Below are 27,128 nucleotides of genomic sequence, written 5' to 3' on the forward strand. Positions count from 1 at the left end.
CTGAGCAGAAATCAACAGTCGGACGCTTAACTGGCTGACCCCCTCAGGTACCCCCTGTCTCTTTTTTAAAATTTAAAACATTGCTGGCATATAATGTTTCGAGTGTACAACATAGTAATTTGACAATTCTATACATTATGAAACGCTCACCACAATAAGGGCAGTTACCATCTGTCATCATACACTGTTATTACAATATTAATGATTATATTCCCTGTACTGAACTTTTCATCCCCCTGACTCATTGATGGAAGCCATCCTAATGGGTATGAGATGGTATCTTATGGAGGGTTTCATCTGCATTTATTCTAACTTTTTGCACACACTTTCTTTAAACCCTACAACAATTCTATGGGGTGTCTGGGTGGCCCAGCCAGTTCAGGTCGATTTCAGCTCAGGTTATGATCTCACGGCTCTTGAGTTCGAGAGCTGCGTCAGGCTCTGTGCTGATGGCTCAGAGCCTGGAGCCTGCTTTAGATTCTGTGTCTCCCTCTTTCTCTGCCCCCTCCCCTGGCTTGTGCTCTGTCTCTGTCTCAAAAATATATAAAACATTAAAAAAAATTTTTAAACCCTACAACAATTCTGTTCGCTAAGTACTTCCATTTACATGGTATTTTTGAGGAAACGGAGAATAGAATGTTCAATGAGGTTATTTCTGTTAACCTTAGAGATGCCTACGGACCATAGTCTTTGGGGATGTGATCAGACCTTATGATTTGTAGATTCTTAGGGAAATGAAAAGTGGAATCAAATTACTTATGGGCTCGGAAGCAACTCTGTGAGGGGAAACGCAAAGCTTTGCTTGGCTTAAGTCAACACGAAGAGAAAAGCATATCCCTCACAGCAGATCTCATATCCAGAGGCTCCATGGGCTTTTCAGGAGCTACGATCCACGATTCATAATTAACGAACCACGATCCACTGGGCCCTGCCTCTGGAGGCACAACAGGTGCCGGAAAGGGTAGATAAAATTCTTTCAAATCATTGGGAAAGGATTCACCCCTTCCCTGTCGGCCAGCTAGATTGCTTCTTGAAACAATGCTGGCAAAACTCCTTCCAAAGTACAGTTTTATCTGGAAAGTCAAATGGCTGGGGAGGATTTTCCTTTGCCTCAAACCTATACTCTTCAGCAGTATAGAGCATTCAACCAGCTGAGATTCACCAGTAACTGTGACAGAACAACCCCCTGCGCAACAAACTAGGGCTTAAAACGGCTGCCGTTGATGGAGCTCATGATGCTGTGGGTCAGAACTTGGGGCTGACTTGACTGGGCTGTGGCCCGAGTGGTCCCAGCTGGGGGCTCTCCTGTCTCTGCGCTCAGTCATCAGTCAGCGAAGTGGCTTTGTTTCCGGGGGTTGTTCTGGCTGTTGGCTGGGGAGCCTGGGCCACGTGTCCCCCGCCCCTCCAGCCGGCTAGCTCAGGATCACTCCCAGGGCAGAGTCAGTGGAGGGTAAGCCCCGGCACACGAGCAGGCTGCAAGTCCCACAGCATCACGGGTGCTGTGGTCCCCTTGGCCAGTGCAGGTCACATGGCGGCTGGAGGTCGGTGTGGGGAGAGGGGATATCAACACTTAGGGGCCATTGCTGCAACCAGTCCATTATAAAGTGCCTCTTTGCCTGTGGCAGTGGCATAAGGGATGGGAATGGGATTTCCAGTCACATAAACCTTTCCTTGGTCTTGGCTCTGCGACTTGCTCAGCAGGTGACCTTGGCCGCTTCTCCAAGCTCCACTTCTCTCCTCTGAAAAATAGTAAAGCATCACGGACAGTTTGCTGATGACATGAAATTGTAAGCAGGCAGAGAGGAAAGCACCTGTGGTCTGTGACCATAAAGCCCGTTTTCTTTTCTTCCTTCTAGCATCGGTGTGTAAACATCTGAAGCTAAATTGATTACATCTAACCTTTTTAAAATCTTCTTTTACTTGTGTGCATCACTGGAAACTCCTTTCCCGATACTATCTCTGCTGTATCTAATGTACTCCTTAGTAAACAGTTTTGCAGATGTTGGGATGTGATCTTTTTTCTCCATTTCTGTGTAACATCCTTAATTAGATTATCACAGCTCCAAAGCTTGTAATCCTTCCCAGTCCCAGCGCACCGAAATGTTTTCCAGTTTGGTCTCCAGATGCCTCCACAGTGACCCACCTAACTGACCACAATTGTGCTCATTGAATTTCACCCCTTCAGAAACTGCTGGCACGCTGTGTCTTACAGGATAAAGTCCAAGCCCTGAGCAGGCATTCTAGATCCCAAGTGAGCTGGTCGTTGCAGTTCTTCTCAGCTGCAACCCTTCCCCACGCATATCCTCCAGGGTAACGAGGCTCAAATTCTTGCCTTTCAGTGTGTTCCTCCTCCACCTGAAATGCCTTGCCCTCTGTTTCTTTAACTTTTTTATTTATTATTATTTTTTAATGTTTTATTTATCTTTGAGAGAGAGAGAGAGTGAGCGAGCAGGGGAGAGGCAGAGAGAGAGGGAGACACAGAATCCAAAGCAGGCTCCAGGCTCCGAGCTGACAGCACAGAGCCCGACACGGGGCTCGAACTCACGAGCTGTGAGATCATGACCTGAGCCGAAGTCGATGCTTAACCGACGGAGCCACCCAGGCACCCACTTTAACTTTTTAAAAAAATATATAATTTATTGTCAAATTGGCTAACATACAGTGTGTAAAGTGTGCTCTTGGTTTTGGGGGCAGATTCCCGTGGTTCATCACTTACGTACAACACCCAGTGCTCATCCCAACAGGTGCCCTCCTCAATGCCCATCACCCATTTTCCCCTCTCCCCCACCCTCCCTGCATCAACCCTCAGATTGTTCTCTGTATGTAAGAGTCTCTTGTGGTCTGTTTCTTTTCCTAGTCCACTCCTGTTCATCTGTCCCTCACTTCCTCCAGGAAGACCTCCCTGACTGCCCACCCCAACCCCACTAACTCTTGTTTTCATCGTTGCTTCCACTGAACTCTCAGAGTCCCCTAGGGTCGCCTCTGTCAGGTCACTCACCACACCTTCTAAAAACTACTGGCTTACCTATCCGAAACTTCCACCAGTTTCTGAGCTCCTTGAGAGCAGAGGCCAATAATGAATAATCAAATGAATGACTCATCCTTCGCCAAATTAGAGTTCAACCAGGAGCTTCCAAGTCCGTGATCCATTCACTGTGATATGTGAGATGTCTCAGGCAGCAAAGAGCATGGTTTATTTAGAAGTAAGGAGCCAGAGGCGAGTGTTGTTTCTAATTTATATGAAACTTCCGTATAGTAGAGCTCATTGAAAGATTTCTTATTGGGGCGCCTGGGTGGCGCAGTCGGTTAAGCGTCCGACTTCAGCCAGGTCACGATCTCGCGGTCCGGGAGTTCGAGCCCCGCGTCGGGCTCTGGGCTGATGGCTCGGAGCCTGGAGCCTGTTTCCGATTCTGTGTCTCCCTCTCTCTCTGCCCCTCCCCCGTTCATGCTCTGTCTCTCTCTGTCCCAAAAATAAATTAACGTTGAAAAAAATAAATAAATAAAAGATTTCTTATTGTAATTGATGGGAAGGGTGGAAGAAGCAGGTGTCATCGTCACATTCGAAGACTTCTCAGCCTCATTATTCACTTTCAAAGGATGGATCGGAATGAACGAATGCCGTGTTTCTTGCCCATGGTCAGGAATAAGGGCATCAGCATTTCGTGTGCTATCATTTTGCTCCCAGGACTGTCCTACTCGGATTCCTTTTCCTAATCCCAGCTGATAGAAGCAAGTACTTGGCCTTCTTCCTAAAATGAGTCACTGAAGACTTTCATGTTAAATTGAGTGGTGCCTTTATAGTGTCCCAAATATTCTGCTGTCAGCTCCGTCACGGGAGGTTTGGTCACCTTGGAAAACCTGCCTCCCCCAAGTGCAGTTACTAGGGAAAGGGTCTGTCTGTTTTCTACCATAATTGGGGAGGCTGTAGGCTGAGATGGGGGAGCAAAGGCTTTGGAGCCAGGCTCCATCAGAGCCTCACCATAAAACCTCAGTGTGTTCCAAAATCCCATGAGCCTATGCCCTCGTCTGCAAGGTAGATTCAGTGGAGCGCATCTACAGTGCCGGTTGGAGGTTGGTCCCTGAACGTCTAGAGTCTTTAGGCACATAAGTGGCCTTTCCAAGGTTCCCATTGGTGAGAAATGGGATTCAGACTCAGGCATTCTGCTTCTAGAACCCAAACTCCAACAACTCTCCTTTCCTCCTTCCTGCTCTCCTTCCATTTTCCTTCCTCTCTCCCTTTTTCTTTCCTTTCTTCGCAAACTATTCAATGGATACTGTGTGTCAGAGCCTATATTGAACACCAGGGACATACATAGTGTGGTTGAACCACTTAAGTGTGGCTCTGGCTCTTAAGGAGCTTACAGCTTAGTGGAAGTGAGAAAAAAATTTAATTACAAAATTGCAAGAAGATAAGATGGCAGTTATTCCATTGAAGTAAGGGGAAATATATCTATATCTTCAGGGGCTAGCAAAAGCCCAAAGCAACATAAAACTCATAATAAATCATAGGCGTAGTGTTTATCAAAATAATTCTCACAGCATGGTTTCACTCTTCTTTGATCCAGATATCAAGCACAGGGGTAGGTTAACAGCCTTGTTTCCCAGGGTCTGAACACCTGAGTTCTCAGCCTGGCTCTCCCACTAACTTGTTTTGTGACATTTGATAAGAGGGCAAGCCTTACATAAGCACCGGTTCCCTTACCTGGGATATAAGACTGATAATCCTGCCCTCGCTGCTTCTCAGTAGGTTATGCAGAGGGTAGGTGATGTCCATGGGGGGATACAAGTTGTAAGTGGGTATGTTTAAGAATTATGTTATCAAGTTCACCCTCTTTGAACTTCTTCAGTCCGGAGATCTCCAACCAGTCTATGGCAAAGCCTAACCCAGGTGACTCTAGGCTGCAGTGCTCCCTCCTCACTTCCAGGAACAGGACAGGAAAGGAGGAGTTTCTGTGATGAGATGCTTTTCTATGCTCAGAGTCAATGGCCTTTATCCCTTTTCCCCTGACGTAAATTCCTATTGGACATCTGTTATTAGTGATCACAATAGATCCATTTTGTGAGTGTCTGCCTCGTGCTGGGACCTGTACTAGACATGCTGGGCAAAGAATCTCTGCTCCTTACAAGAACCCTGTGAAAGCAGCTCCAATCGTCATTTTACAGAAAGTAAAACTGAACTCATGGGTACGGTGTCCCATTATCTGTTCCCACTGGAAGAAGCTGGATCATCTTCTGTACCCATGGTTCCAACCACGAGTACTTCATCTCAGAGAAGGATACTGGGCAGGTAGATGATGTGTCTTCCTTTGTCCCTAGCCCTTTCGCTGATCTCTTTCCCTGCCTGTCCACTCTGTTATACTTACCCACGCCGTCCACCCTAGGCTGTTAATGTCACTCATTCACTTTTAGGAGAGGAGAAAAGAATGAAGAGAAAGAACCTGGGCTGGACTCACCCCTGGATACCAGTCTCAGTCGTCCCACTTCTAAACCTGTATGACCTTAAGCAAGCTATTTTTAGCCCATGACTTGGTCTCCCCACCTGCAAAACAGAGGCAGTAATATCATAGAATCGGTATGAGAGCCACATGCCGTGACTAATGCAGGGCCTGGTATATTGCCTGGCTTTCAGTAGGGCCTGAGTTAATGTTAGTTTCTTTCTGTCTCACCCTAATTGTTGTAACCTCATGCCTGGTCACCATTTCCCTTTCTCTCTAATCATTTCTTCTTTTAATCTTTCTGCCACTACTTCCACCTTTGTATTCTTAAGGATTTCTTGTTCTGCTCCTGGGCTCCAAAACACCTACCAAAATAATTACAGGCTCTTCACTATAACTTGTCAGGGTCTACAAAATTTGGTCTTAACATCCTTTTCCAGTGCTATCTCCTGGAAATCCTCTGGAGAACCCAGGACTCTGCACAGGGTTCATCCACTTGCTGTTGCTTCTTGGATGGTTATGTTCCCTCTGCCTTAGAGCGTCCTCCCCTCCACCTCTGTCTGAAGAAAGCCTTCATAGAATTAAGCCTGTTCCTCTGACTAGATTTATTTTTGAGACAGAGCATTTCTCTGGGGAAAGGGCAGAGGCTTTTTCATCTGGAATCCTCTGAACCTGGCAAAATGTTAATAATTTCTTTCATAGATATAGGACTACTCAGATTTTCTATTTCCTCATGTATTAGTTTTGGTAAGCTATGTTTCTCTAGAGTTTAAATTCATCTAAGATTTTCAAATTTATTGTCACAAGTTAATTTATGAAACTTCTTTATGATATTTTTAGTGTCTGTAGGATCTGTAAGGATGCCTCTTTCATTCCTGATGTTGTTTGGGTCTTTTTCCTATTTTTAAAATAAATGTTACCAGAGGTTTATCAATTTTATGTGGTTTCCAAAAACTAACTTTTATTTTCATTTGTCTTTAATATTGGGCATTTGTTTCTATTTCACTGATTCTGCCTTTTACAAAATTATTTCATAATTGTGACTTCTAATGCTCTTTTTCTGATTTCTTTAGCTGTAGTGTATCATTGATTTTTAGCATTTGTTTCCCTAACAATGCACATAAGGCTGTAGTTTTCTTCTAAGCATTGCTTTATCTAAATCACAAATTTTATTATTCTTATTGAAGAATAATTGATAATATTATATTCATTTTAGGTATACAACATAGTGATTCTGTATTTATATACAGTATGAAATTGTCACTACAATAAGTCTAGTTACCATCTGTCATTATACGAAATTGTGACAGTTTTATTGACTATATTCCCTATGCTGTGCATTACATCACCATGAATTTTCGTAACTGGAAGATTGACCCTATTAATCCCGTTCGCCTACTTTATCCATTCTTCCACCTTCTCCTTTCTGACAGCCATCAGTTTGTTCTCTATATTCTATATAGAATATTCTCTACCTTCTAAACAGAATATTGTTTCATTTGTTCATTTTGGTTTTTAGATTCCACATGTAAGTGAGATCATATGGTATTTGTCTTTCTCTGTCCAACTTATTTCACTTAGTATAATACTCTGTAGCTCTGTCCATATTGTTGTAAATGGCAAGATCTCATTCTTTTTCATGGCTGAGTAATATTCCCTCGCACATATATACTACAGCATCTTTATTTATACACCTACTGCTGGACACTTAGGTTGCTTCCATATCTTGGCTATTTTAAATAACACTGTGATTATAGAGATGAATATGTCTTTTTAAATTAGTGTTTTCATTTCCTGAGGACAAATACCTGGAAATAGAATTGCCGTATTGTATGGTTGTTCTAGTCTTAATTTTCTGAGGAGCCTACATATTGTTTCCCACAGTGGCTGTACCTATTTTCATTTCCGCCAACAGTGAACAAGGGTTCATTTTTCTCTACAACCTTGTCAACACTTGTTATTTCTTGTCCTTTTGATACTAGTCATTCTGACAAGTGTGAGATATCTCACCATGGATTTGATTTGCATTTCCCTGATGATTAGTGATGTTGAGCATCTTTTTATGTGCCTGTTGGCCATTTGCATATCTTTTGTGGAAAAATGTCTGTTCAGGCCCTCTTCCCATTTTTGAATCAGATTGATTTTTTATATTGAGTTATATGAGTTCTTTATATATTTTGGATGTTAACCTCTTATTGAGTGTATCATTTGCAATTTTTTTTCTCCCGTTCAGGAGGTTGCTTTTTCATTTGGTTGGTGGTTTCCTTTGCTGTGCAAAAGCTTTTTCGTTTAATGTAATCCCAGTTGTTTATTTTTACTTTTGTTGTCCTTAGCTACGAAGATAGAACCAAAACAATCACTAAGATATTACTGCCTAGGTTTTTTTCCAGGAGTTTTATGACTTGGGATCTTCCATTTAAGTCACTAATTCATTTTGATTTAATTTTTGCATATGTGTAAGGAAGTGGTCCAGTTTTATTCTTTAGCATGTAGCTGTCCTGTTTTCCCAACGCCATTTATTCAAGAGACTATCATTCTCCATTGTATATGATTGCCTCTTTTGTCATAGATTAATTGACCATATAAGCATGGGTTTATTTCTGGGCTGTCTCTCCTGTTGATCTCTGTGTCTGTTTTTGTGTCACTCCCATACTGTTTTGATTACTATAGCTTGGTAGGATTGTCTGAAATCTGGGAGCATGATACCTCCACTTTGATCTTCTTTCTCAAGAATACTTTACCAGTTAGGCTTTTTTGTGGTTCTGTACAAATGTCGCGATTATATGGTCTAGTCCTGTAAAAATGCCATTGGTATTTTGAAAGGAATTGCATTGAATCTGTAGATTACTTTGGGTAGTGTGGACATTTTAACAGTATTAATTCTTCTAACCCACGGACCGTTATGTATCATTCCATTTGTTTGTATCATTTTCAATTTGTTTCATCAACGTCTTATAGTTTTCAGAATACAGTTCTTTTACCTCCTGAGTTAAATTTATTCCTAGGTATCCCATTCTTTGTGATACAATTGTAAATGGAACTGTTTTCTCAATTTCTCTTTCTAAGTTCATTCTTAGTGTATAGAAATACAACAGATTTTTGCATATTAATTTTGTACCCTGTTCATATGTTTTTGGTGGGTGCTTTAGGTTTTTTACATACACAATTGTGCCATCTGCAATAGTGAGTTTTACTTCTTCCTTTCCGATCTGGATGTCTTTTATTTCTTTTCCTTGCCTAATTGCTCTGGCTAGGATTTCTAGTACTATGTTGGAATGAAGTGGCAAGAGTGGGCATCCTTCTTAGAAAAAAATGCTTTCAGCTGTTCACCATTGAGTAAGATGTTAGTTGTGGGCTTGTCATATCTGGCCTTTATCATGTTGAAGTATGTTCCCTCTAAACTCACTTTGTTGAGAGTTTTTATCATAAATTGCTATTAAATTTAGTCAAATGCTTTGTCTTCATCTATTGAGATGGCCATATAATTTTTACCCTTCATTGTTTAATGTGGCAATCACATTATTTGATTTGCAAATATTGAAACGTCCTTGCATAAATGGAGCAAATCCCACTTGATCATGGTGTGTCATCCTTTTAAGGTATTGTTGAATTTAGTTTGCTAATATTTTGTTGAGGAAGAGTTTTGCATCTGGATTCATTAGAGATACTGGCTATAATTTCCTTTTTTTAATAGTGTCTTTGTCTGGTTTTGTTATTGGGGTAATGCTGGATTCATAGAATAAGTTTGTAAGCATTCCTCTTCTTTAAGTTTTTGGAATAATTTGAGGAGGATAGGTATTAACTCTTTATTAAATGTTTGGTAGAATTCACTTGTTAAGCCATCTGGCCCTGGACTTTTTTTTTTTTGGAGCTTTTTAAATTACGAATTCAATTTCATTGCTAGTAATCAGTCTGTTCAGATTTTCTATTTCTTCCTGAGTTACCCTTGGAAGATTTTATGTTTTTAGGAATTTATCCATTTTTTTCTAGGTGGCCCAGTTTGTTGCCATACAGTAGTTCGTAGTACTCTCATGATTCTTTATATTTCTGTGGTATTGTTTGTAACTTCTCTTTTATTTATTTATGATTTTATTTATTGGGGCCCTCTCTTTTCTTAATGAGTCTGGCTAATGGTTTATCAATTTTGTTTATTGTTTTGTTTGTTGTTTTAACCAGCTCTCAGTTTCATTAATCTTTTTTCTTGTTTTTTTTCTTTTAGTCTCTATTTCATGTATTTCTACTTTGATACTTGTTACTTCCTTCTTCCTATGAGTTTTGTTTGTTCTTTTTCTAGTTCCTTTAGATGTAAGTTTAGAGTGTTTATTTGAGATTTTTCTTATTAGTTGAGATGGGCCTGTATTGCTATAAGCATCCCTCTTAGAACTGCTTTTAACTGTATCCCACAGATTTTGGAATGTTGTGTTTTCACTTTCATTTTTCTCCAGGTATTTTTTGGATTCCTCTTTGATTTCTGTTTTGACCTATTGGCTGTGTAGTCATCACATATTTGTGCCTTTTCCAGGTTTTTTTTTGTAATCAATTTCTAGTTTCGTATCATTGTTGTCAGAGAAGATCTTTGATATGATTTCAGCCTTCCTAAAATTTATTGATACTTATTTTGTGGTTTAGCAAATGATCTCTCTTGAAGAATATTCCATGTGAACTTGAGAAGAATGTGTATTCTGCTGTTTTGGGGTGGAATGTTATGTATTTATCTGTTAAGTCTGTGTGGTCTAATGTGTCATTTGATGCCAATGTATCTTTATCAGTTTTCTGTCTGGAATATATATCCAGATGATGTAAGTGGGGTGTTAACATCCCTTACTATTATTGTATTACTATTTCTCCCTTTGTGTTCATTAAATTTTCTCATATTTATGTGCTTCTATATTGGGTCCGTACATGTTTGAAATTGTTATATCCTCTTTTTGGATTGATCTCTTTATCATTATGTAATGCTCTTTCTTATCTCTTGTTACAGTCTTTGTTTTTTGTTTTTTGTTTTTTTTAATTTTTTTAACGTTTATTTATTTTTGAGACAGAGACAGAGCATGAACGGGGGAGGGTCAGAGAGAGGGAGACACAGAATCCGAAACAGGCTCCAGGCTCCGAGGTGTCAGCACAGAGCCCGACGCGGGGCCCGAACTCACGGACCGTGAGATCATGACCTGAGCCGAAGTCGGCCGCTCAACCGACTGAGCCACCCAGGCGCCCCTACAGTCTTTGTTTTAAATTCTCTTTCGTCTGTTATAAGCATTGCTACCCTAGCTTTTCTTTTTTTTCATTTCCATTTACATGGAATATTTTATTTCCATCCCTTCACCTTCAGTCTGTGTGTATCTTTAGATCTGAAGTGAGTCTCTTGTATGCACAAAGGCACATGATTGGAGCATTTAGTCCGTTTACATTGAAGGTAACTATTCATAGATAGGTATTTATTTATTTATATGTGTTTATTGCAATTTTGCTAATTGTTTTCTGGTTGTTTTGTAGCTCTTTACTCTTCCTTTTTTCTTCTCTTGCTCTCATCCCTCATCATGCGATCACTTTCTTTAGTGTTAGGTTTGGATTTCTCTCTGTCTCTCTGTCTCTCTGTCTCTCTGTCTCTCTGTCTCTCTCTCTTGTATTTCTGTTATAGGTTTTTGGTTTGTGATTATCCTAAGATTCATATGTAACAACATATTATATAGCAGTATTTATTTATTCTCAAATTTTACGTATGTAGAAAAATTACTTCAAATATAGTATTTACAGTTGAGTTGCCTTTGTGAAATTGAAATTGTTCCTAAATAATGGTGTCCAGTACTCTCTCAACGAATCTAACACAAACACTAGAACAAATAGTCTATTTTAAGTTGGAAATCACTTAAGTTCAGACACATTATAAAAGCACTACATTTTTACTCTCTCCATATTGTATGTTTTTGATGTCATATTCTATATATTTTTATTTTGTGCATTCCTTAATTATTGTAGATATAGTTGATTTTACTACTTTTTGGCTTTTACCCTTCATGTTAGCTTCCTAAGTGGTTGAACCACTACCTTCACTGTATGTTTACCTTTCGCAGTGAGATTTTTTTCTTTCATATGTTTTCTTATTTCTAATAATGGGATTTTCCTTTCTACTTAAAGACATACTTTTAATATTTCTTATAAAGCCAGTTTAGTGATGATGAAGTACTTTGGCTTTTTGCTTGTCTGGGAAACTCTGTGTCCCTTGCAATTCTAAATTCTAGCTTTTCCAGGTAGTGTATTCTTGCTTGTTTTTTTCCTTTTTTTTTTCCCCCCTCTGCACTTGGAGTATATCATGTATATATCCCTTTTGGCCTACAAAGTTTCTGCTGAGAAATCAACTGACAGTTTTATGGGGTTGGCTGATACATAACTACTTGCTTTTCTTCTGCAGCTTTGTGTGTGTGTGTGTGTGTGTGTGTGTGTGTGTGTGTGGTGTGAAATCAAAATATTTACTCAGATTTATGGACTCAATCCATGGAATTTACTTAAGAATCACTGACTTTATTTTTTTTTTTTAGAATTTATTTATTTATTTATTTATTTATTTATTTGATGTAATTTATTGTCAAATTGGCTAACATACAATGTGTAAAGTGTGCTCTTGGTTTTGGGGATAGATTCCCGCAATGAACCACGGGAATCTTGCAACTTTTAATACTCTCTTCATATCTTTACTTTTTGACATTGTAATTATGTGTCTTGGTGTGGATCTCTTGGGGTTCATCTCTTTTGGGAATCTTTGTGCTTCCTGGACCCAGATGTCTGTTTCCTTACCCAGGTTAGGGAAGCTTTCAGCTATTATTTCTTCAAATAAGTTTTCTGCCCCTTTCTTTCTCTTCCTTGTCCTTCTGAGACCCTATAAATGTGAATGTTCTGTGCTTGATGTTGTCTCAGAAATCCTTCAAACTATCTACTTTTTAAAATTTTTATTTCTCTTGCTGTCCCGTTTAGGTGATTTTCACCACCCTGTCTTTCAGATTGCTGATCATTCTTCTGCGTCATCTAATCTGTTGTTTATTCCCATCTCTGTTGTTACATTTTTCAGCTCTGATTGGTACTTTTTTATGTTTTCTCTTTGTCTGAACTTCTGACTCTGTTCACCCATTCTTGTCCCAACTTTAGTAAGCATCTCCACAACCATTGCTTTGAACTCTTTACTGAGTATATTGCTTATCTCCATTTCATTTACTTCTTTTTCTGAGATTTTGTTTTATTCTTTCATTTGGAACATATTCCTCTATCTCCTCATTTTGCCAGACTCTCTGTATTTTTGTGTGTTAGCTGTTTAGCTACATCTTCTAATGTGGGAGGAGTGGTCTCATGTAGGAGATGTCCTATGGGGCCCAGAAGCACTATCTCCTCTGTCCACCAGAGCAGGGTGCTCCAAACATGTCTCTTGTGTGGGCCACATGGACCCTCCTGTTGTGATGGAGTCATGAGTACTGTGGGTATGCTGGTGGGCAAGGGTGGCCCATGACCCAGCTGGCTGCAAGGCCCAGCTGTGGCTGCTGTGGGCATGCTGGTGGGCAGGGTTATCATCCTGTTGGCTGCAAGGCCTGGCCAAGGCACAAGGTCATGCAGGGCTCTCGGCAGGATGCACTCCTGGGCACTAGCAGTGGGAGGATTTGGAATAGCATCTGCCACCTCCGAGATCAGCAAGGCACAAGATAACAAAAATGGCAGCTAAAATGGCTGCTTCTGGAGTCTCAGTCCCCAGAGAGAGGCCCACTTGCTTTCTTCCTCTTAAGCAGGCACTTCAAGATTAGTAGGTACTTCTCCTTCACCTGTAGCCTCTGTACTTTTTGATACTTGCACTGGTTTCTGGGTCACGTGAATCTCTGCACAAGCCCTTGAAGAGCAGGATTTTCCTTTTCCTTATGTTCCATAGTTTTCCTGGACATTCTCCCCACTGGTTTTCAAAGCCAGCTGCTGTGGGGGCTTGTCTTTCCTGTGCAGGATCTAAGGGTTGGGGTGCCTACTGTGGATCTTGAATCTCTCGCTCCTCGGGGGAAAGTTCCCTTCCTTTGAGATCCCTCGTGGCCATGGGGTCAGACTTTGAGTTCAAGTACCCGTTCCTCTGTATTGGCTGTGTGACTGTGCTAAGTTACTTTGCGTCTCTGTGCCTACGGATGAGTTCACTGAGAACACTAAATAGGAAGCACTTAGAGCAGTGCCACAGCATAGTTAGTGCTTAATAACTGTAGTTATTGGCGTGGAGAGGATGGAGTCAGAGAAGAAAAACAAAAATGGTGACATTATTGACAAGTATCAGAGCTTCAGGGTGAAAAGTACAGGCCGTACAATGCTGGGCTCAAGTCCTGGTTTGCCATTTACCTGCTGTGTGACCTCAGACAGGTTATGTAACCTTGCTGAGTCTCAGTTTCCGCCTCGCACTTTGGAAGAATCATAGTTTGTTCCTTGCAGGTTTGGGGAGAATTGTGTAATTTGAACAGTGCACGACACACACCCAGCTCTCAGTAAGTGTTGTTGATTTGTGTCTGTTTTAGTAGCTTCCGTATGCTAGCCGGGCTTACAGAACTTGCCTCCCAACCCCCCACCCCCTGGTTTCCTGTCTCAAACTTTACATACATAAGATAAATTCTTGAGCTTCTACTGGAACAGTTTCTTTTGAAGGCACCTTTCTCTCAATAGAGGCAGCCTTGACTCCCCCATCTGAGGCCCCGCATGTCAGACTTATCCTTGATTCTTTTCTTTCGCACCCCACACCCAATCCATAGGAAACCGTGTCTTTCTCTTTATGATGTCCGGAGTCCAGTCACTTCTCGCTGCCTCCAAGCTCCCATCATCCAAACCACCATCATCTCTCCCCTCGGTGGTTGTCACAGCCTCCTGCCTGTTTGTCCTGATTCTTCCCTGGCCCGTGTCGGTCCATTCCCAGTGCAGTGTGCAGAGCAATCCCATTAAGACCTCAGCCAAGTCATGTTCCTCCTCTGCTCGCCACCCAATGAGCTAAAGCCAAATTCCCTGCAGTGCTCCGCAAACCCCGGCGTGCTCTGGTCCTGCGGTTGCTCCGCCTCATCTTCCATTTTGCTCAGTCTCTTCCAGGCTTGCTGGCTTCTGTTCCTCAGGCATGATAAGCACATGCCTGCTGCAGGGCATTTGCACTTGCTGTGCCTTCTTTCTAGAATGCTCTTCTCCCAGATGTTTGCAGGGGTCCCCCCCCCCTTCCTTCAGGTTTTCACTTAGATGGCACCTTCTCAAGGAGACCTTGCCTGGCCACCCCAGCTAAAACGGCAACCCCAAAATTCTGCACACACCCCTTAAATTTTTCCCTATAGCACCTAATAATGACATATTTAGTTTCATCTTTTTACTGACTGTCTACCTTATTTAGAGCGTAAGCTTCAGGGCACCTGGGGGACTCAGTCAGTTGAGCGTCCTGCTTTGGCTCAAGTCCTGATCTCATGGTTTGTGGGTTCGAGCCCTGCGTTGGGCTCTGTGCTGACAGCTCAGAGCCTGGAGTCTGCTTTGGATTCTGTGTCTCCCTCTCTCTCTGCCCCTCCCCTGCTTGTGCTCTATCTCTCTCTCTCTCTCAAAAATAAAACATTTTTTTAAAAATTAAAAATATATATAGTGCAATCAACACTGTACAGTGACGTAAACAGGCCTTCCAGACTCAGAACTTAACTCTGCCTGGGACAATCAGGAGAGGCTTCTCAGAGGAGGTACCGTTCGTTCTGAAACTATTGGAGAAGTTGGAGCTCTCTAGGCTGCCAAGTTTCTTTCTTTCTTTTTTTATTTAATAGTGTTTATTTACTTGTGTGTGTGTGAGAGAGAGAGAGAGACGGACAGATGGAGTGTGAGCGGGGGAGGGGCAGAGAGAGAGGGAGACACAGAATCTGAAGCAGGCTCCAGGTTCTGAGCTGACAGCACAGAACCTGACGTGGGGCTCGAACTCACGAACGGTGAAATCATGACCTGAGCCGAAGTCAGACGCTCAACCGACTGAGCCACCCAGGCACCCCGAGGCTGCCAAGTTTCAAGGGGCCTGGTACGGGTGAGTGTTATGATGTAACAGCAGAAAGTTGGGGAAGCAAATGGCTTATTTGGAAGGAAAGATGTTTCACACATGTCAGACAGCCGAGGTGGTGCACAAGTCAAGAGAGGTAGTCTGTGTTGCAAGTTGTTTCTTAGGATACGGAGTCTGAGGTAGAAATTAGCAAGGGGGAGCTTTATTAGGGAGCACCTGATTAGGGAATGCCCTGGGGATCAGCTTCTGGGGAGGGGAGCAGATGGAAGGAAGGAAGGAAGGAAGGAAGGAAGGAAGGAAAGGAAGGGAAGGAAGGGAAGGAAGGGAAGGAAGGGAAGGGAAGGGAAGGAGGGAAGGAAGGAAGGAAGGAAGGAAAGGAAGGGAAGGAAGGGAAGGAAGGGAAGGAAGGGAAGGGAAGGAGGGAAGGAAGGAAGGAAGGAAGGAAGGAAGGAAGGAAGGAAGGAAAGGAAGGAAGGAAGGAAGAAAAGAAAGAAAGAAAGAAAAGAAAGAAAGAAAGAAAGAAAGAAAGAAAGAAAGAAAGAAAGAAAGAGAAAGAAAGAGAAAGGAGAAAGAAAGAAAGAAGGGCTGAACAGAGGAGCATCTGGCTTGGGTGCAGTCCTAATGAAGCCTCACGTTACCCCCTGGGCATTCTGAAGCTGGTCAGCTCTTCGGAGGTATCCCGAGTTGGGGGTGACAGGGCCAGGATTTTATACCCACGCTTTGGCCCGTCAGTGGTTGTGGGCTCCCCCAGCAGGGGTGACTTTGGTTAAAGCAGCTCTTTTTAGCTGAGGCAATTCTAAAAACAGCTGATGGTTGGTGGCAGACAGCAGTTAGAGGGGAGAGTGCTGTCCTCTGTGGGGGTCTGTGTCCTGGCCTCCATCACTGCAGCCTGGCCCTTTACAGGAAGACTCTGCCCTGCAGGCTGCAGAGAGCCATCAACAGCCTGTGAACATGGAAAAGACATGCTTCCAGATTTATTTGTTAGAGCCTCTGTGGCTCAGGTGGAGGAGAGAGGAAGGAAGCAGTGAGATCGGTTAACAACTTAGGGCGTCTTGGGTGAGTGCTGATGAGGCCCTTAGCAACGCTGGCTCCAGTGGAAACACAGGTTTCTGGATAAATGAGAGTAATAAGTCACCATTCCTTAAGGGCCTGCCGTGCATCAGACTCTTGAACCTGTTGTCAACTTTCACAGTAATTATGCCAAGTATGCGTTTTTACACAGGATGAAATTGAGGATCAGAGTGGTTCCGTTTCTTAAAAAAATAATCACACAGTAGTAAAGAACCAAGCTAGGAATAAACCCCGATTTTATCGCGCTTAACATGCCTCACTGTTTGTTATGAACCAGCACCTAGGACAGCTCCCCAAACATGGTAGAAGCTCAGAGTGGTAGTCATTGTATTGTTCTCGTCACTGCTCTCGCCAGCGCGTTATCTGGATAAAATGAAGGCCCTTGTAGCAGATCTGCATTTCATTAGCAGAACCAGCACCGAGGATTGCTGACAGCTAATGATGATCCTGACGGTATTAGCAGCACACATATTCAAATGCAATTAAAAACTACAAATATAATAATCAAATGTAAATGAGCAGCACCAACAATTACTCGTGCATATACAATTAGTACACGCAGTAATTTAGCGGAAGGCATAACGCGATCCTTTTCATTGCCTCTAACAAATTGCTGATTCCCCGTCCACCGCCCCCCCCCGCCTCCTTACCCTCCTCTTCTCTGCTAACAGTTTTCTCTCAGTATTTGTCCACTCTCTCTGTTGGCAGACACGAGTCTAATTAGCTGGACTCTTTCAGAGCCAGGAGGCATCCTGTCACAGCTCAGAGGAGGGGCTGGCACTGTCGCCCGCCTAGAGCTGGTGGACAGAAGCACTGGAGAACGTAGTATCCTCTCTTGCTGGAAAGTAATGCTGCTCGTGGAAAATGTTGACCATCTTCTTGAGCAAATATTTGTTGAACAACCCCTGTGTGCCAGGCCCTGTGCTGGGTACCAGGAAGGCAGAGGTGCATTGGTTCGTGTCTTTGGTTATTTATCTGCTAATTACTTGCTGACCTCCTGGTGCATGTTAGCATCTGGGCCAGGCGGCGGGGACACAGACTGGAATAAAATAAGGCTGATTTTTTAGTGAACTCACGGTCTTTTGGAGGAAAGCAGAGAATCAAATAGGTAACTTCCACACAGCATGTTGAGTGAACAGTAGAGGTTAGGATTAGGTACTAAGGTTGTGTGTGCAGTGCACCTGCCAAAGGCTTGAGCTGCCTGTGATAGGATCCTAGAACTTCCTCTTACAAGTTGGGTGACAGCGGCCACACCGACTACCCACTCTGTGCATATTTACAGTAGTGATGTCAACAGAACTGACTCACAAAGGTGGGTGTGGGGGCGCCTGGGTGGCGCAGTCGGTTAAGCGTCCGACTTCAGCCAGGTCACGATCTCGCGGTCCGGGAGTTCGAGCCCCGCGTCGGGCTCTGGGCTGATGGCTCAGAGCCTGGAGCCTGTTTCCGATTCTGTGTCTCCCTCTCTCTCTGCCCCTCCCCCGTTCATGCTCTGTCTCTCTCTGTCCCAAAATAAATAAATAAAAACGTTGAACAAAGGTGGGTGTGAGATTAAATGAGTCAGTACTCAAACAGCACTTAGCACAGAAGCCAGCACATGACAAGTGCTCAGTTAATGTGATCATGTCCTTATCACTGCTTTTGGAACTCAGAGGAGGGAAGGGCTGCCCCTCTACCCTGGAGTTACTGAGTTCAGAAAGGCAAGAGAACGTCTGAGACAGGGTGGTACCTTGCACTTGTCTTGTGGAAGGAACATACTCTGCCACTTACTGGGTCCGTGTCTGAAGCAATTTGACCCTGAATTTTTGCCTTTGTAAAGTGTGGATGAGAATACAGGCAGTCCTCATTATTCATGGATCCTGTATTTGCAAATCTGCAAATTTATTTGAAACCCCCAAACCCTTATTTATGGCGCTTTCATCGTCCTTCATGGATGTGAACAGAAAGAAAAAAAAAATTGAGTCAACCTGGCATGCAAGTTCCCAGCTGAGGTTTAACAAGGGGACACTCTGCTTTGCGTCAGCTTCCATACTGTCAACAAGTGTCCTTCTTGGAGTCTCCTTTGGGCCACACTTTTCACAGGTGTATGCTTTTTATTGTTGCCGTTGTTATTTTAAATGGCCCCCAGCCTAGTGCTGCAGTGCTGTCCAGTGTTCGTAATCACAAGAAGGTTAAGATAGGACTGACAGAGTGTTGCCTGTGTTAGAGAAGTGTCATTCAGGCATGAGGTATGGTGGGCTTGGCTGTGAGCTCAGTGTTAATGAATGATACATATTTGAAAGGTATCTTTAAACAGAAACTCACAAAAGCGTGGTTATGAATTGATTGGTTGCTGAGAATGTTGTGACCAGAGGCTCACATGAACCTAACTCTGTAGAAGCAGTGCTTTGGTATTCATTAATTCCATGTTGACAGCAACTTCATAAGGACCACGAATGATGACAATCGGCTACATCTTCTTTGCAGCCATATTACGGGGACTAGTGTTGTACAGAAAGCACCCAGCACAGTGCCTGGCTGGGATCAGGCTCTCAGGGAGTCTGTTTAAACTGACAATAGCTTTACACATAAAGGAACTGAAATCCAAAGAGCCAGTGGAGTTCATAACAGCTCCCAAGCTAGAGCTTCTTTCCCAGCTCAGTGCTGGTTGGGGAATCTATTATATGCTTTATCTATTAAAATCTATAGTTTCCAGCAGACATATAATTTGTTTAAATGTTTTAGGGAAATATATATATAATTGCACCTATTGTAAATGTACAGCTTGATTAATTGAATACATTCATGTAACCAGCATTCAGATTATGAACAAGATATTACTGTCATTGTGGGAGCCCTTCTTACGGCCCTTAACCTCGCTGACCCTTTCCCAAGGGCACCATTAGCCTGACATCCAAAGCATAGATAACTTCTATCCGTTTTGTGCACTTTATATAAAATGGAAGCACAAAGCATGTTCTGTTCAGTCTCTGGCTTTTTTTGTTTAACACTATGTTGGAAAATTCACCCGTAATGCTGTTTTAACAAGCAGCATTCTGTATTTTGTGCAGCAAAATGTATTTTGTGCATTTTTATTGCTGAGTAGTGTGCTATCATGTGAACATGCCACAGTTATTTTACTATGAAAATTCTATCGGTGGTTTCCAAATTTGGGCTATTAACAGATAGCACTGCTATGTGCTTTCTGGTATGTATTTGATTGAACATAAGTACAAACAAAAAATTCCATTTAAAAGTATAAAAGTCAAGACTTCTGGTCCAGATAAAATGGCATAGACTCATTTATTCCCACTTAGCAAGGACTAAGTACAACTATAAGTCCTTGGAATAATAGAATATAATTAAAAGATATCTCTGAAAAGTGTTAAGAAGAAGGAAAACTGGTTTGGGAGCCAGGGAAAAGGAACAGCACAGCAGCAGAATGTCTTTTGTTCCTCATCCAATGAACAAAGTGACCCAGACTCTGTCTCCTGACCTCCAACCTAGAAACAGCAGGCATTCCAGGCTCATTTCCCTCCTGGGCTAAATATACACAGTAACCACAGCAGAACTGGTGAGGAGGAATCAATCACCAATCAGAAGCCCCACTAAGATAAGTGGCCAGGAGAGGTGCTTTCCTTCACTCCCTGGAGGAGAAGGACCAAACTGCTGGGAGCAGCAGGTAGTCTGGTCCAGTAAGTCTCTTTATCTTTGTGGGCCCAAGGTTCCCTCCCTCACCAAGAGACACCCAGTTTCTGGTCTAGAGAAGCTCCTTCTGTCTCCTCAGGAACCACAGCAAGGAACCATGGGAACCCCAGCAGCATCAGATGAATCAGGCAGACCCAAACATTGCAAAGGCTCTGAAAACCAAAATGTCACTGGAATCACAGTCTGAAAAAGAATACCAAGACCCGCCTGCATGCTAAATCTAAACAGGGTGACGATCTCCCAGAATAAAATATTTAAATACAACCCAGAGTCTCCTAGTAAAAGATGACAAGTATAAGACGACATGCCCATGATACAATCAGAATTCTCCCATTGTACCAAGAACCAGGAAAATTACAACTTGAATAAGAAAGACAATCAAATTATGCCAACAGTGAGATGAATCAGATGTTGACGTTATTAGATAAGGATACTAAAGCAGCCTTCATAAAAATGCTTCAGCAATCAATTCCAAATTCTCTTGAAACAAATGAAAAGTAAAATAGAAAGTCTTAGCTAGGAAACAGAAGTCATGAAAAAGGACCAAAATAAATTATAGAACTAAAAAATACAGTAACACAAATTACAAAGTCACTGGGTGGACTCAAGGTGTCAGAGATTAGAATCCCTGAACTCGAGGACAAATCAGTAGAATTCACCCAATCTGGACATCAGAGAGAAAGTAGACTCAAACAATGTTTTTTAAAGAAGAAAAAGACAAGGTTCCAGAAGGAAAAGGGAAAGAGAATGTGCCTGAAAGAATAATTGAAGAAAAAATGGCTGATTTTTTCCAAAATTTGACAAATGACCTAAACAATGAAACTGTGAGAACCTCCAAATAGGATAAACACAGAGAAACCCACACCAAGGCACATCATGAATTTCTGAAACTAAGACAAAGAAAAAATCTTGAGAGCAGTGAGAGAACAATGTCATATTACCTATAGGGAAGCACTGATCAGAGTGTCAGCAGGTTGGTCCTCTGGAACCGTGGAGGGGAGAGGGAAGTGGCACAAGTTTGTTCAAGTGAAGAAAGGAAAAAATGGTCACTGCCAATTCTATAACCAATAAAGCTGTCTTTCAGGAATGAGAGGGAAAGAAAGACTTTTTCAGATGGAGTAAAACCAAAATAATTGTTAATGAGCAGTCATGCCCTTAAGGGTTAGCTTAAGAAATTCTCCAAACAAAAAGGAAATGATAAAAGAATTTTTGAGCACCAGGAAGAGTTAATAATGCAGAAATATGGATGTGTATAATAGGTTATCCTTTTCCTCAGGAGTTTTATAAATCATATTTGGTGATTATAGCAAAAATTACAACACCATCTGATACTCAAGACAATGATATTTAAAATGGGTAAGGTAAAGGAGCCTAAAAGGAAAGTGTGAGGTTTCTACCCTACACCGAAGTAGTAAAATTATGATAACAGTAGACTGTGAGAAGTTATGTATGTATATTATACTAGCCAGAGCGACCAGTAAGAAACTATGCAAAGAGGTACATTCTTTAAAACCATACATATAAGTAAAGATGAAATATTTAAAATGTTCAAGTAAGCCACAGGTAAGCAAGAAAAAAGGTAAACAAGAACCAGAAGTAACCCGAAAACAAAAATGTAGACTTAAGCACAAACATCTCAATAATTACCTTAATTGTCAATAGTTGAAGTACACCACTGAAAATGAAAAGGATGACAGAGTGCATAATAAAACACAATTCAACCATCTGCTGTTTTAAAGAAACTCATTTTAAATACAGCAAAGGTTGGTGGAAAGTAAAAGCATGGCAAAAGATGTACCTGGCAAACATTAATTAAAAAAGAAAGAATGACTATGTTAACATTTGACAAAGTAGACTTTAGAGCAAAGAATTTTTTTTTGCGTCAAGGAGGAGCCTGACATAAGCATAAAAGAATCAATCCAGCATGAATACATGACAAACTTAAATATGTATGCACCAAACAACAGAAACTCAAAAAACACGAAACAAAATCTTATGTAGCTGGAAGGAGAAATGGACAAATCTATAATTATAGCTGGGGACTTCCACATCCCTCTCTTACTATAACTCCCCTTTCAAAAATCAGGAAGGACATAGAAGATATGAACAAAACATTTAATCAGCAGAATCCAATTGATGTACATAGAACATTCAACCACTAACAACAGCAAAATATGCTTTTTTTTCAAGCACTCATGGAAAATTTACCAAGATAAACTATACTTAGGGCAATGAAAAAGAATTACAATCATTTTGAATATAATTTGATTGTAATGGAATCAAACCAAAAATCAATAAAAAGCACAAAAGAAAAATCTCAAACACTTGGAAGTTAAACAACAAACTCATTTATAACCCGTGGATCAATTAGTGAGTCTCAGAGACAACTTTTAAAATACATTTAACTGCCAATCCACGAGCACGGAATGTTTTTCCATTTCTTTATATCTTCTTCAATTTCCTTCATAGTCTTTCTATAGTTTTCAGCATACAGATCTTTTACATCTTTGGTTAGGTTTATTCCTAAGTATTTTATGATTCTTGGTGCAATTGTGAATGGGATCAGTTTCTTTATTTGTCTTTCTGTTGCTTCATTGTTAGTGTATAAGAATGCAACTGATTTCTATATATTGATTTTGTATCCTGCGACATTGCTGAATTCATGTATCAGTTCTAGCAGACTTTTGGTGGAGTCTGTGGGGTTTTCCATGTATAATATGTCATCTGCAAAAAGTGAAAACTTGACTTCATCTTTGCCAATTTTGATGCCTTTGATTTCCTTTTGTTGTCTGATTGCTGATGCTAGAACTTCCAACACTGTGTTAAACAACAGCGGTGAGAGTGGATATCCTTGTTGTGTTCCTGATCTCAGGGGGAAGCTCTCAGTTTTTCCCCATTGAGGATGATATTAGCTGTGGGCTTTTCATAAATGGCTTTTATGATGTTTAAGTATGTTCTCCTATCCCGACTTTCTCGAGGGTTTTTATTAAGAAAGGATTCTGAATTTTGTCAAATGCTTTTTCTGCATCGCTTGACAGAATCATATGGTTCTTATCTCTTCTTTTATTAATATGATGTATCACATTGATTGATTTGCAAATGTTAAACCAGACCTGCATCCCAGGAATGAATACCACTTGATCATGGTGAATAATTCTTTTTATATGCTGTTGAATTCAATTTGCTAGTATCTTATTGAGAATTTTTGCATCCATATTCATCAGGGATATTGGCCTATAGTTCTCTTTTTTTGCTGGGTCTCTGTCTGGTTTAGGAATCCAAGTAATGCTGGCTTCATAGAATGAGTCTGGAAGTTTTCCTTCCCTTTCTAATTTTTGGAACAGCTTGAGAAGGATAGGTATTATCTCTGCTTTAAATGTCTGGTAGAATTCCCCAGGGAAGCCATCTGGTCCTGGACTCTTATTCGTGGGAGATTTTTGATAACGGATTCAATTTCTTTTCTGGTTATGGGTCTGTTCAAGTTTTCTGTTTCTTCCTGTTTGAGTTTTGGAAGTGTGTGGGTGCTTAGGAATTTGTCCATTTCTTCCAGGTTGTCCAGTTTGTTGGCATATAATTTTTCATAGTATTCCCTGATAATTGCTTATATTTCTGAGGGTTTGGTTGTAATAATACCATTTTCATTCATGATTTTTATCTCTTTTTTCTTTTTGAGAAGCCTGGCTAGAGGTTTATCAATTTTGTTTATGTTTTCAGAAAACCAACTCTTGGTTTCATTGATCTGCTCTACAGTTTTTTTTAGATTCTATATTGTTTATTTCTGCTCTGATCTTTATTATTTCTCTTCTTCTTCTGGGTTTGGGGTTTCTTTGCTGTTCTGCTTCTAGTTCCTTTAGGTGTGTTGTTAGATTTTGTATTTGGGATTTTTCTTGTTTCTTGAGATAGGCCTGGATTGCAATGTATTTTCCTCTCAGGACTGCCTTTGCTGCATCCCAAAGCATTTGGATTGTTGTATTTTCATTTTCCTTTGTTTCCATATATTTTTTAATTTCTTCTCTAACTGCCTGGTTGACCCATTCATTCTTTAGTAGGGTGTTCTTTAACCTCCATGCTTTTGGAGGTTTTCCAGACTTTTTCCTGTGGTTGATTTCAAGTTTCATAGCATTGTGGTTGGAAAGTGTTGATGCTATGATCTCAATTCTTCTATACTTATGAAGGGCTGGTTTGTGACTCAGTATGTGATCTATCTTGGAGAATGTTCCACGTGCACTTGAGAAGAAAGTATATTCTGTTGCTTTGGGATCCAGAGTTCTAAATATATCTGTCAAGTCCATCTGATCCAATGTATCATTCAGGGCCCTTGTTTGTTTATTGGTCCTGTGTCTAGATGATCTATCCATTGTTGTAAGATGGGTATTAAAGTCCCCTACAGTTACCACATTCTTATCAATAAGGTTGCTTATGTTTGTGATTAATTGTTTTATATATTTGGGGGCTCCTGTATTTGGCGCATAGAAGAATAAATATTGTTGAAATGTCAATACTACCCAAAGCTATCTACACATTCAATGCAATCCGAATCAAAATTTCACCAGCATTCTTTTTGAAGCTAGAACCAGCAATCCTAAAATTTGTATGGAACCACAAAAGACCCCGAATTGCCAAAGTATTATTGAAGAAGAACACCAAAGTGGGAGGCATCACAATCCCAGACTTTAGCCTCTACTACAAAGCTGTAATCATCAAGACAGACTGATTTTGGCACAAAAACAGATACACAGACCAATGGAATAGAATAGAAACCCCAGAATTAGACCCACAAAAGTATGGCCAACTAGTCTTTGACAAAGCAGGAAAGAATATCCAATGGAAAAAACACAGTATCTTTAACAAATGGTGCTGGGAGAACTGGACAGCAACATGCTGAAGGTTGAAACTAGACCACTTTCTCACACCATTCACAAAAATAAACTCAAAATGGATAAAGGACCTGAATGTGAGACAGGAAACCATCAAAACCCTAGAGGAGAAAGCAGGAAAAGACCTCTCTGACCTCAGCCGTAGCAATTTCTTACTTGACACATCCGCAAAGGCAAGGGAATTAAAAGCAAAAATGAACTATTGGGACCTCATGAAGAGAAAAACCTTCTGCACTGCAAAGGAAACAATCAACAAAACTAAAAGGCAACCAACGGAATGGGAAAAGATGTTTGCAAATGACATCTCGGACAAAGGGCTAGTATCCAAAATCTGTAAAGAACTCACCAAACTCCACACCCAAAAAATAAATAATCCAGTGAAGAAATGGGCAGAAAACATGAATAGACACTTCTCAAAAGAAGACATCCAGAAGCTAAACAGGCACATGAAAAGATGCTCAACGTCACTCCTCATCAGGGAAATACAAATCAAAACCACACTGAGATAGCACCTCACGCCAGTCAGAGTCGCTAAAATGAACGAATCAGGAGACTATAGATGCTGGAGAGGATGTGGAGAAACGGGAACCCTCTTGCACTGTTGGTGGGAATGCAAACTGGTGTAGCCACTCTGGAAAACAGTGTGGAGGTGCCTCAAAAAATTAAAAATAGATCCAGCAATAGCACTGCTAGGAATTTACTCAAGGGATACAGGAGTGCTGATGCATAGGGGCACTTGTACCCCAACGTTTATAGCAGCACTCTCAACAATAGCCAAATTACGGAAAGAGCCTAAATGTCCATCAGCTGATGAATGGATAAAGAAATTGTGGTTTATATACACAATGGAATACTATATGGCAATGAGAAAGAATGCAGTCTGGCCTTTTGTAGCAACGTGGATGGAACTGAAGAGTGTTATGCTAAGTGAAATAAGTCATACAGAGAAAGACAGATACCATATGTTTTCACTCTTAATGTGGATCCTGAGAAACTTAACAGAAGACTGTGGGGGAGGGGAAGAAAAATAAAAGGTTAGAGAGGGAGGGAGCCAAACCATAAGAGACTCTTAAAAACTGAGAATAAACTGAGGGTTGATGGGGTGTGGGAGGGAGAGGAGGGTGGGTGAGGGGTTTTGAGGAGGGCACCTGTTGGGATGAGCACTGGGTGTTGTCAGCTCAGAGTGCTGACAGCTCAGAGCTGTGTGCTGACAGCTCAGAGCCTGGAGCCTGCTTCGGATTCTGTGTCTCCCCCTCTCTCTGCCCTTCCCCCACTCACACTGACTCTCTCTGTGTCTCAAAAAAGGAATAAATGTTAAAAAAAATTTTTTTTAAAGAAGTCCCCAGGCCCAGAAAGTTACACTGGAGAATCCTACCGAACATTAAAGAAAACTTAACACCAACTTTACACAATCTTTTCCAGAAAAATGAAAGAGTGTAAAACACCTCCCAAGTGACCTTATGAGGCATGTATTACCCTGATACCAAAACCAGACAAAGATAGTACAAACAAAGAAAACTACAGATCATTATCGCTCATGAATGTAGACTCGAATGTCCTCAACAAAATAGTAGCAAATTGAATCCAGCAATGTCTAGAAAGAACCATACACTGTGACTAAGTGGAATCCATCTCAGGCATGCACAGTTCAGCATGCAGCATTAAATTAGTCAATATACCTTACCATGTAAAGAACCTAAAGAAGAATGATTTTATGATCTTTCAACTGATACAGAAAAAGCACTTAAGAAAGTCTCATATTCATTCATAATAAAGACCAACAGCAAGTTAGGAATAAAGAGAAACTACTTGACTGGATAAAGAACATTTATAAAAAACCCAGCATCAAACACCAAACTCATGGCAAAATGGATTCAGGAACCCACACATAGAATAAAACTATATAGAACTAAATATACACACAGATGAGTACAAGTAAAGTAGGTTGTTTATATCAGTGTCTCTACCAGGTTTTGATATCACACTGTAGTTTTGTAAAATGTTACTATTTGGGGGACACTGGGTAAGGGCCACATAGGATCTCTCCATATT

At 41.1% G+C, this 27,128-nt stretch overlaps 1 protein-coding gene and 1 long non-coding RNA gene across 11 annotated transcripts in view; one reads left to right on the plus strand and one right to left on the minus strand.

The window, feature by feature from the left end:
* Nucleotides 1-27,128, plus strand: part of STK32B (serine/threonine kinase 32B) — a 394,515-nt gene that overhangs the window by 195,965 nt on the left and 171,422 nt on the right. The window lies entirely within an intron of this gene.
* Nucleotides 16,730-17,825, minus strand: LOC123596194. Its single transcript, XR_006711588.1, has 2 exons — nucleotides 17,166-17,825; nucleotides 16,730-16,878 (listed from the first exon to the last, which is right to left on the minus strand). It is a non-coding gene; the product is annotated as an uncharacterized LOC123596194 (long non-coding RNA).

This window comes from Leopardus geoffroyi, chromosome B1 (genome assembly GCF_018350155.1).
Source record: "Leopardus geoffroyi isolate Oge1 chromosome B1, O.geoffroyi_Oge1_pat1.0, whole genome shotgun sequence".
Lineage (NCBI taxonomy): Eukaryota > Metazoa > Chordata > Mammalia > Carnivora > Felidae > Leopardus > Leopardus geoffroyi.